A 12,487-nucleotide genomic window follows, 5' to 3' on the forward strand; every position below is an offset into this window, starting at 1 on the left:
TTTTTAACTAGTTGGGCATGATGGCACATGCCTACACACCAAACTACCCAGGTGGATCCCCTGAGTCCACGAGTTCAAGAATGAAGCGAGCTATGAACCCTGCACTGCAACTCTAGCTTGGCTGACAGAGTAAGACCCAATCTCTAAAAAAGTAAAAATAAACCCAATGGGAGGATCACCTGACCCTAGGAATTCGAGGCTGCAGTGAGCTATAGCCATGCCATTACATTCCAGACTGGGTGACAGAGTAAGACCCTGTCTCTAAAGTAAATATCAAAAAATAAGCCTGAGAAACAAAGCAAGATACTGTCTCTACAAAAACCTTTAAAAAAAAAAAATTACCCAGGCACGGTGGTACACACCTGTAGTTCTAGCTACTCAGGGGGCTGCAGTGAACTATGACAGTGTCAAGGCACTTCTGCCTGGGTGACAGAGCAAGACTCTATCTCTAAAACAAAAACTAGAATAAACATGTCAACAATCCATTTACCTGGAATCTTCAGAATTATCTACCAGATAACAGAAGACTGTCATTTTTTAATTATTCTCATGACTTTTTAAAATGTACTACATACTTCCTAGCTTCCTAAAATATACCTTAATTATGACAAAAATTTTTAACTCTCATCATTCTCACACTGATGACCTCAAAAATAGAAAAAAAAATTTTAATTATTCAAAATGAAAATTTTTTGTTGAGTCTCATTTCATTTTATTCTCTCTCTTAATTCTCAGATGTCATTTGTCACTACAGGAAAGAGAGGTAACAGTTCTAACTTTTGGCAATCACCTAAAGGACAATTCTTATTTTTTCTGTGCTAAGAAACTAAACAAGGTCCATTAGTACTACACTGTATAGTAATTGGGTTATCTATATGTATTACAGGAAATTTCACACTGTATTCTGGTTACAAACATCTGTCTTACCATCCTCCTCCCCCCCCATCCACATAAACTCCATGAGTAGAGAAGGCTTTCTTTCAATAAATGCTTGTTTTATGCATGAAACAGTTTCTGTGATAAAGTGAGAAATTACTGCATTATTTTCTACAGTAAATCAATGACTTTCTCTTTCATAAGGTGCTCTTGGTTCATCTTCATTAATCCTTCCTTCTTTTCCTTTGCCATGCTACACCACAGAAGGAAATTCTTAGTCCTTAAAGTCTTCCGGGAATAGTTTCTCAAATTTAGTCCCCTTATCTAACTGGCCTAGTCATTTTTTACAGTAAGTTCTATGACTGAATGAAACTATCCCTAACATTAAGGATCCACAATTTTTCTGAGTGTAAGTATAGGACAAACAATTTTCCCCAAAAGACAATGGGTTAATTTCCTTCTTAAGCAGAGCTTTTTTCTTTTTAAACGGACAAATACAAATTGTATATATTTATGGTGTACATGGTGTTTTGATGTATGAATGCATTGTAAAATGGTTAAATCAAGCTATTCAACAAATATATGCATTACTTCACATACTTATCTTTTTTATTTTTTTTATTGTAAGTTCTAGGGTACATGTGCACAACGTGCAGGTTTGTTACATATGTATACATGTGCCATGCTGGTGTGCTGCACTCATTAACTCATCATTTACATTAGGTATATCTCCTAATGCTATCCTTCCCCTCTGCCCCCTCCCCCCACCCCACAACAGGCCCCAGTGTGTGATGTTCCCCTTCCTGTGAAGTGTTCTCATTGTTCAATTCCCACCTATGAGTGAGAACATGCAGTGCTTGGTTTTTTGTTCTTGCGATGCTTTGCTGAGAATGATGGTTTCCAGTTTCATCCATGTCCCTACAAAGGACATGAACTCATCCATTTTTATGGCTGCATAGTATTCCATGGTGTATATGTGCCACATTTTCTAAATCCAGACTATCAATGTTGGACATTTGGGTTGGTTCCAAGTCTTTGTTATTGTGAATAGTGCCGCAATAAACATACGTGTGCATGTGTCTTTGCAACAGCATGATTTATAATCCTTTGGGTATATACCCAGTAATGGGATGGCTGGGTCAAACGGTATTTCTAGTTCTAGATCCCTGAGGAATCGCCACAGTGTCTTTCACAATGGTTGAACTAGTTTACAGTCCCACCAACAGTGTAAAAGTATTCCTATTTCTCCACATCCTCTCTGGCACCTGTTGTTTCCTGACTTTTTAATGATCGCCATTCTAACTGGTGTGAGATGGTATCTCACTGTGGTTTTGATTTGCATTTCTCCGATGGCCAGTGATGAGGAACATTTTTTTCATGTGTCTGTTGGCTGCATAAATGCCTTCTTTTGAGAAATGTCTGTTCATATCCTTTGCCCACTTGTTGATGGGGTTGTTTCTTTCTTGTAAATTTGAGTTCTTTGTAGATTCTGGATATTAGCCCTTTGTTAAATTAGGTATTGATGGGACGTAACTCAAAATAATGAGAGCTATTTATGACAGACCCACAGCCAATATCATACTGAATGGGCAAAAACTGGAAGCATTCCCTTTGAAAACTGGCACAAGACAGAGATGCCCTCTCTCACCACTCCTATTCAACAGTGTTGGAAGTTCTGGCCAGGGCAATCAGGCAGGAGAAAGAAATAAAGGGTATTCAATTAGGAAAAGAGGAAGTCAAATTGTCCCTGTTTGCAGATGACAAGATTGTATATCTAGAAAACCCCATTGTCTCAGCCCAAAATCTCCTTAAGCTGATAAGCAACTTCAGCAAAGTCTCAGGATACAAAATCAGCATGCAAAAATCATAAACATTCTTATACACCAATAACAAACAGAGAGCCAAATCATGAGTGAACTCCCATTCACAATTGCTTCAAACAATAAAATACCTAGGAATCCAACTTACAAGGGATGTGAAGGACCTCTTCAAGGAGAACTACAAACCACTGCTCAGTGAAATAAAAGAGGATACAAACAAATGGAAGAACATTCCATGCTCATGGAGGGGAAGAATCAATATCGTGAAAATGGCCATACTGCCCAAGGTAATTTATAGATTCAATGCCATCTCCATCAAGCTACCAATGACTTTCTTCACAGAATTGGAAAAAACTACTTTAAAGTTCATTTGGAACCAAAAAACAGCTCGCATTGCCAAGTCAATCCTAAGCCAAAGGAACAAAGCTGGAGGCATCACACTACCTGACTTCAAACCATACTACAAAGCATACAGTAACCAAAACAGCATGGTACTGGTGCCAAAACAGAGATGTAGACCAAAGGAACACAACAGAGGCCTCAGAAATAATACCACACATCTACAACTATCTGATCTTTCACAAACCTGACAAAAACAAGCAATGGGGAAAGGATTCCCTATTTAACAAATGGTGCTGGGAAAACTGGCTAGCCATATGTAGAAAGCTGAAACTGGATCCCTTCCTTATGCCTTATATAAAAATTAATTCAAGCCAGGGCAGTGGCTCACACCTGTAATCCCAGCACTTTGGGAGGCCGAGACGGGCAGATCACGAGGCCAGGAGATAGAGACCATCCTGATCAACATGGTGAAACCCCATCTCTACTAAAAATACAAAAAATTAATCAGGCGTGGTGGCGGGCGCCTGTAGTCCCAGCTACTCAGGAGGCTGAGGCAGGAGAATGGCGTGAACCCAGGAGGTGAAGCTTGCAGTGAGGGGAGATGGCGCCACTGCACTCCAGCCTGGGCGACAGAGCGAGACTCCGTCTCGAAAAACAAAAAAATTAATTCAAGATGGATTAAAGACTTAAACGTTAGACCTACAACCATAAAAACCCTAGGCATGGGCTTCATGTCGAAAACACCAAAAGCAATGGCAACAAAAGCCAAAACTGACAAAAGGGATCTAATTAAACTAAAGAGCTTCTGCACAGCAAAAAAAAACCACCATCAGAGTGAACAGGCAACCTACAGAATAGGAGAAAATTTTTGCATACTTATCTTTTTGTGTGTGGTGAGAACACTTAAAATCTACTTAGCAATTTTCACATCTATAATGTATTAACTGTAGTCACCATGATATACAATAGATCTCTTGAACTTATTTCTCCTAACTGAAATTGTGTATCCTTTGAACGTCTCCCCAATCCCCCAGCATCCGGTAACCACCATTTTACACTTTTTCTATGAGTTTGACTCATTTATACCTCACATATAAATGAGATCATAAGGCATTTGTCTTTCTGTGTCTGGTTTATTTCATTTTGTACAATATCCTCCAGATTCATCCATGTTGTTGCAAATGAAATGACAGGATTTCCTTGTTTTTGTCTTTTTGTTTTTGTTTTTTAAGGTTACACAATAATTTACTGAGAGCCTCCTCTCCCTGCCCTTGCAGTCTATAGGCCACTTCTTCCGCTCACAGATTTTGTGTGTTAGTCCCTGGAAGATAGCTGGGGTTAGGGGCACCGTGTACTGCCACGAGACCCATAAGGTGGGTCTGTCTTCCTCAGACTTCAAGAACACAGCTGGTAGATCCAGCTCCTCATAGAGTGCCTTCACCAGGTCCACCTTCTTGGCCTCCTTCTCCCGTAATTCTCCTTCAGGATCTGGTAACTGTTCTGGAGTGGCCTGTTGCAGACACTGAACCATCAGCCAGCTGCACTTGTTGTCCTGGATGTCAGTGTCAACTCTGCCAGTCACACTGGGATCCCCAAAGAGGTCAAGGTAATCATCTCGAATCTGAAAGAACTCTCCCATCTCCAGCAGGATCTTCCTGGCATTGGTGTGTTCCTTCTTGCCATCAATGCCCACCATATACATGACTGCAGCTACAGGAATCAATTGTACTTGACAATAGATTTGTACCTCTTTTCAGTGAATCTGCCAAGATCCACCCTGCCCTGGCGGGGCGGGGGGGCTGTGATAAGGTCCAGAGTCTGCCCAATCTCAGTCTGACAGAAACTCTGCAGGAAGAGCTTGATCAGGTTCAGGTAATAGGGCTGCTCCAGGCAACAAAGCATGTATCTCTATTGAACTTATTTCTCCTAACTGAAATTGTGGTAGACACAGCAGGCGGTAGATACATGCTTCCAGAAGCACAGCATCATTGATGGCATCCAAATCTATGCCTGGCTTCTGATACCAGCTGATCTGCCCCTGGCAGGTGAGTGAGGATGAATCCATGATGTCATCTGACACCAGGAAGAGTGCTTGCAGTAGTTGCACACACCAGCTCACAGTCAGTGCCCACTCAAGACTATCAGCATCCTGTTTCCCTGGCTCCACCAGCTCCTGGAATGCTACCAGCACCATTAAACCCTGGTGATACTTGCCTCCAATGGCACTGTACTCCAGGACCTCCTCGAGTCGGGCAATAGCACTCCTATCTCTGGGTGCCCCATCTCATTCTCAGTCAGCACCCTGACAATCCGGGAGAAGTGCTGAATGAAATCCTACTTTTCTTGGGCATAAACATCTGATTTCTGGTCTCCATTCAGTCTGAGGGAAGAGCAAAGTGCTCTGTTCCTGGATGTGGGTTCCTGCTTGGTGGATTTCCTTCTTTCTTAAGGCTGAATAATATATCCACAGTGTATATATATCAACATTTCATTTATCCATGCATCTCTTGACAGAAACTTAGCTTGACTCCGTATATTGGCTATTGTGAATAATGCTGTAATGAACATGGGAGCATAGTAATTTCCTTTCTTTTGAGTATATACTCAGCAGTAGGATTGCTGGATCACACGGTAGTTCTATTTTTAATTTTCTGAGGAATCGCTATATTGTTTTCCATAGGAGCTGTACTAATTTACATTCCTAATAGTGTACAAGGGTTCCCTTTCTCCACATCTTCACCATCTGTAGAGCTTTGTTTAAACAAACAAAAAAAAGCTTTTACAATACCAAAAAAACTTTAAAAATTTTAAAAATTGAAAAATAAAGGAACAAAGGACATAAAACAGCAAGTTTCAAAGAATGCTAATGTTAAAAAAAAAACATGGAAAAAATTTCAACCTTACCAGTAGTATTCAAAGAGATACAAATCAGAGCAGTAGGAAACCACTTTTCACCTATCAAATTGACTATTTAAAAAAAAAAAGGCCGGGCGCGGTGGCTCAAGCCTGTAATCCCAGCACTTTGGGAGGCCGAGACGGGTGGATCACGAGGTCAGGAGATCGAGACCATCCTGGTGAACACAGTGAAACCCCGTCTCTACTAAAACTACAAAAAACTAGCCGGGCGAGGTGGCGGGAGCCTGTAGTCCCAGCTACTCGGGAGGCTGAGGCAGGAGAATGGCGTGAACCCGGGAGGCGGAGCTTGCAGTGAGCTGAGATCAGGCCACTGCACTCCAGCCTGGGCGACAGAGCGAGACTCCGTCTCAAAAAAAAAAAAAAAAAAAAAAGAATAACGAATGCTGGCAAAGGTAAAGTGAAGTAAGTACTTCTACACAATGAGTGTAAAGACAGTCTTATTGGAGGGCAATTTAACAATATGTAGAACAAACATTAAAACAGATCAGTCCTTTGATTCCATAATTCCGCTGCTAGAATTTAATAAAAAGGAGGCAAACCTGCACAAATACAGTTGCCCATCATCCCAGGACACCCCCATAAATACCTAAATCCACGCACCAAAATTTGTGGATGCTCAAGTCACTTATATAAAATTACATAGTATTTGCATATACAACCTATGCACATTCTCCCACACACTTTAAATCATCTCTAGATTACTTATAAAACCTAATATAATGTAAATACGATGTAAATAATTGTTAGACTGCATTGTTTAATTTATATCATTTTTATTGTTGTATTGTTATTTTTCATTGCTTTTTTCCAAATACTTTTGATCTATGGTTGGTTGAATACACAGATGCAGAACCCACAGATGAAGACGGCCAACTGTACCAGCTAGCTATACAAGGGTCCTCATTCCCCATTATTTACAATAGTAACTGAAAATAACTTTTAAAAAAAAATTTTGTTTTTGAGACAGGGTCTCACTCTGTCACCCAGGCTGGAGTACAGTGGCACAAATATGGCTCGGTGCAGTCTTGACTTGCCCAACTCAAGTGATCCTCCCACCTCAGTTTCCCAAGTAGCTGGAAGCACAGGCACATGCCACCATACCAGGCTAGTTTTTTATATTTTTTGTAGAGACGGGGTTTCACCATGTTGCCCTGACTGGTCTCGAACTCTGTCCACCTCCGTGTCCCAAAGTGCTGGAATTACAGATGTGAGCCATCACACCTGGCCAGTAACTTAAATTTTAATTATGAAGAACTGATTAAAGTTGGGTATACTCATACAATGAAAAATTATGAAGTCATTAATGTTTAAAGTAACAGTCAAAATCTATAAAAGGATCCCAAGACTATCATATATACGTGTGTGTGAATACATGTATATACACATAAATGCACATATTACATGTATGCATATATGTTTGCACATACATACACACACACACACACACACGCAAACACACATATAGCTATCTTAAGGAAAACTGACTCAAAGTTTACAAAAAGAAGAGTTAAACTTCCCAGTCCTCCCACACCAAATAGTTGAGATTATTTCACTCTCATCCCTTAAGGAAAACACTGAACTTCCATTTTTGAAGAAACTAAATAGGCTTCAAGACTCAGGCATCCCAGGTAAGGCAAAGGACGTACCTAAAAACAAGCTGACTGTACTTTCCTAAAACGCTTAAACTGAATTAAATTTAGAAAGGAGATATGGAAAATTAAAAATATAATAGCAAAACTGAAAAACTTAATTAAAATGTTAGAATATAAAGGCGAGATAATCTCCCAAAAACCTGAACAAAAGGCAAAAAAAGTAGAAAACAGCAAAATAAGGTGACCTAAAAGGATCTATTCAGGAGATCCAATATCAAATTAACTGAAATTTCGGCAGGGGGGCGGGGGGAGTAGTTCAGAATTTTATAGGGAAGAAAAATATCAAATAAATAATACAATAAATCTTCCCAAAAAAGATCAGTCTCCCAAACGAAAGTTTTCATAAAGGATGAGTACAAAGAATGGAATCCACCACCGTGGTCCCCTCCTCACACACACACTATACACACAATTATGAAATTTCAGTATACTGGGATAAATAAAAGATCCTAAAACCTTCTAGAGGAAAGGAAAAAATACACAGATCACATAAAAGATCAGGTAACTATGGAAATGAACTCTTCAACAGTAACAGTACACAGATGCTAGAAAGTAATGCAGCAATGCCTTCAAAATTGGCAAGTGAAAATAATTTTTAATCTACAATTTTATAATCTGCCAAACTATCAATCAAGTATGCAGGAAGGCATATTCAGACAAGCAAAAATTTTTTAAAAATTACCACACATGCATGCTGTCACAGGAAGTTATTTGAGGGTGTGCTCAAGTAAATTAAGGAGTAGTAAACAAAGGAAGACGATGGGGGACCCAGCATAAAAGAACAGATGAGAATGTATTAAAATAAACACTGTGCAGATAGCTCAGCAGATAACTAGTTCAGGCTGAAGTACAAGAATGGAGCACTTAAAAATAAGACCTCCAGAAACAAAGGGGAACCTGGCAAATTATCTCTTATCACAGAACACAGAGAATAGAGTAGAAAAGGAAGCAACGGATACATAAGTAAATGAAAAAGAGAGGCAATTTTTAACTACACAAAAATGAAGAAAGCCATATAAAAAGGATCTCTCCCTGATCTGCATTAAATAGCATTTGCAGAGTCATTATAAGCACTGATTATTGTTTTAACTAAGGTATGTGGAATTATTAAAAAGGAAAGAAGCTAGGTTATAAAAGTGGTCATTCTGGCCAGGCTCAGTAGCTTACACCTGTAATCCAAACACTCGGGGAGGCTGAGGCAGGAGGTTTACTTGATGCCAGAAGGGCAAGACCAGTCTGGGGAAAAAGTGAGGCCTTGTCTCTACAGAAAAAAAAAAAAATCTGTTTTTTAATTAACTTAGCATGGTGGCACAGGCCTGTAATCGCTGCTACTAACTGAGCCACTGCACTCTAACCTGGGTGACAAAGCAAGTCTGTCTTGAAAAATAATACTAAAAATAAAAATAAATAAATAAAGTGGTAATTCTTATCTAACATAACAAGAATGTACTATATGTCTAACTAAAGAAAAGTAGTATGAGCATTTTATTCAGAAATTTGGAATTAAAAGCAGACAGGGGACTGAGTGTGATGGCTCACGCCTGTAATCCCAGCACTTCGGGAGGCTGAGGCACGACAGATCACCTGAGGTCTGGAGTTCGAGAGCAGCCTCACCAATATGGAGAAACCCTGTCTCTACTAAAAATATAAAACTAGCTGGATGTGGTGGCACATGTCTGTAATCCCAGCTACTCAGGAGGCTGAGGCAGAAGAATCGCTTGAACCCAGGAGGCGGAGGTTGCAGTAAGCCGAGAGCGCCCCTGCACTCCAGCCTGGGCAACAAGAGTGAAACTCCGTCTCAAAAAAAAAAAAAAAGATGATGGCCAGGCACGGCGGCTCACGCCTATAATCCCACCACTTTGGGAGGCCGAGGCGGGCGGATCAAAAAGTCAAGAGATTGAGACCATCCTGGCCAACATGGTGAAACCTCATCTGTATTACAAATACAAAAATTAGCCCAGGCGCAGTGGCTCACGCCTGTAATCCCAGCATTTTGGGAGGCCAAGGCGGGAGAATCACTTGAACCCAGGAATGCGGAGGATGCAGTGAGACGAGATTGCACTACTGCACTCCAACCTGGGCAACAAGAGCGAGACTGTCTCAAAGAAAACAAACAAACGAAAAAATGAGCTGGGCGTGGTGGCATGCGCCTAGAAGCTGAGGCAAGAGAATCGCTTGAACCCGAGAGGCGGAAGTTGCGGTGAGCCTAGATCGGCCACTGCACTCCAGCCTGGGTGACAGAGCGAGACTCTGTCTCAAAAAAAAAAAAAAAGCAGATGGGAAACTAAACTAGCTGAGGACTACGAATAGAGAAACCTAGGGACACTTCTTTTTTTTTTTTTTTTTTTTTTTTTTTTTTTTTTTTTGAGACGGACTCTCGCTCTGTCACCCAGGCTGGAGTGCAGTGGCCGGATCTCAGCTCACTGCAAGCTCCGCCCCCCGGGTTCACGCCATTCTCCTGCCTCAGCCTCCCGAGTAGCTGGGACTATAGGCGCCCGCCACCTCGCCCGGCTAGTTTTTTGTATTTTTTAGTAGAGACGGGGTTTCACCGTGTTAGCCAGGATGGTCTCGATCTCCTGACCTCGTGATCCGCCCGTCTCGGCCTCCCAAAGTGCTGGGATTACAGGCGTGAGCCACCGCGCCCGGCGGGACACTTCTTACTATAAATTTTTCACTATTTTTAAATTAAATTTTATCTTTAAAATTTACAGTTATTGTCTTCCTCCCCAAAACCCTAAACTCCAATCTAATCACGAGAACAACATCAGACAAATCCCAGTTGGGAGACGTTCCACAAAATACCTAACTGGTACACCTCAAACAATCAAGGTCATCAAAAGCGATGGAAGTCTGAGATACTGTCTCAGCCAAAAGGAGTCTAAGGAGACATGATGATTAAATGTAATACAGTATCCTGGATGGGATCCTTGAACAGAAAAAGGATACAAGACAAAATACTAAGGAAATTCTGAATAAAGTATGGACTTTAGTTAATAATAATGCATCACTACTGTTTCATTAACTATGATAAATGTGCTAAATAAATGTAAGATGTTAATAATGGTGTATGGGAATTCTGTACTACCTTTGCAACTTTTCTGTAAATCTAAAACTACTCTGAAATGAAATGCTTACTAAAAAACTTATAAAGGCAAAACTTAACTAGAAATACAGAGATACACATGTATATGTATGTGTGTATAAATTTAACAATATATAACAGAAGCACTCTAAGACACAGTTAACTAAAAAAAAAAAGGAGGTTTACAGAAAAAGGCATATAGATAGTATATTTAGGTTTTTAAAAATAAACTACATAATCTTGGCCAGGCACAGTGGCTCATGCCTGTAATCCCAGCACTTTGGGAGGCCAAGGCAGGTGGATCACCTGAGGTCGGGAGTTCGTGACCAACCTGACCAACATGGAGAAACCCTGTCTCCACTAAAAATATAAAATAAGCCGGGGATGGTGGTGTATGCCTGTAATCCCAGCTACTTGGGAGGCTGAGGCAGAAGAATCGCTTGAACTCAGGAGGCAGAGGTTGCAGTAAGCCAAGATCGCGCCATTGCACTCCAGCCTGGGCAACGAGGGCAAAACTCCATTTCATAACATAACATAACATAACATAACATAACATAACATAACATAACATAGTAAATTGTATAATCTCTTCTGTGAGTGTGTGTGTTTATATACGTACATGTGTAAATGCACAGAAAAAGATGTGAAAGAACAAACACTTAAAAGGGCTCACCCCTGGCCGGGCATGATGGCTCACGCCTGTAATCCCAGCACTTTGGGAGGCCGAGGCAGGTGGATCACCTGAGATCAGGAGTTCAAGACCAGCCTGGCCAAAATGGTGAAACTCCGTTTATACTAAAAATACAAAAAAAACTTAGCCATGCATGGTGGTGCATGCCTATAATCCCAGCTACTCGGGAGGCTGAAGCAGGAGAATCAATTGGACCCAGGTGGCAGAGGTTGCAGTGAGCCGAGATTGCATCACTACACTCCAACTTGGGCCACAAGAGTGAAACTCCATCTCAAAAAAAAAAAAAAAAAAAAAAAAGCTGGGGGGCTTATCCCTAGGGAAGAAAGAAAAGGAACTTCTAGTTTTTATTTCATTTACTTCCTAAATTATTTGAAACTTCTACAACAGAAAGGGATTCATGGCCGGGCGCAGTGGCTCACACCTGTAATCCCAGCACTCTGGGAGGCGAAGGTGGGTGGATCACCGGAGGTCAGGAGTCCGAGAACAGCCTGGCCAAGATGGTGAAACTCCGTTTATACTAAAAATACAAAAAATTAGCCAGGCGTGGTGGTGCGCACCTATAATCCCAGCTACTCGGGAGGCTGGGACAGGAGAATCAATTGGACCCAGGAGGCGGAGGTTGCAGTGAGCCGAGATTGCGTCACTGCACTCCAGCTTGGGCCACAAGAGCGAAACTCTGTCTCAAAAAAAAAAAAAAAAAAAAAAATGGGGGGCTTATCCCTAGCGAAGAAAGACAAGAAACTTCTGGGTTTTATTTTATTTACTTCCTAAATTATCTGAAACTTCTACAATAGAAAGGGATTCATGGCCAGGCACAGTAGCCCATGCCTGTAATCCCAGCACTTTGGGAGGCCAAGGCGGGTGGATCATCTGAAGTAGGGAGTTCGAGACCAGCCTGGCCAACATGGTGAAAACCCATCTCTACTAAAAATACAAAAATTAGCTGGGCGTGGTGATGCACATCTGTAATCCCAGCTACTCAGAGGCTGAGGCAGGAGAATCACTTGAACCCAGGAGGCAGGGGTTGCAGTGAACCGAGATCGTAACACTGTACTCCTGCCTGGATGACAGAGCGAGACTCTCAAAAAAAAAAAGAAAAGAAAAAGAA

General features: G+C 41.1%; 1 protein-coding gene and 1 pseudogene across 4 annotated transcripts in view; both read right to left on the bottom strand.

The window, feature by feature from the left end:
- Positions 1-12,487, bottom strand: part of RSBN1L (round spermatid basic protein 1 like) — a 100,339-nt gene that overhangs the window by 60,524 nt on the left and 27,328 nt on the right. The window lies entirely within an intron of this gene.
- Positions 2,353-5,055, bottom strand: LOC135969785 (farnesyl pyrophosphate synthase pseudogene; annotated as a pseudogene).

Source organism: Macaca fascicularis, chromosome 3, assembly GCF_037993035.2.
Source record: "Macaca fascicularis isolate 582-1 chromosome 3, T2T-MFA8v1.1".
NCBI classification, from domain to species: domain Eukaryota; kingdom Metazoa; phylum Chordata; class Mammalia; order Primates; family Cercopithecidae; genus Macaca; species Macaca fascicularis.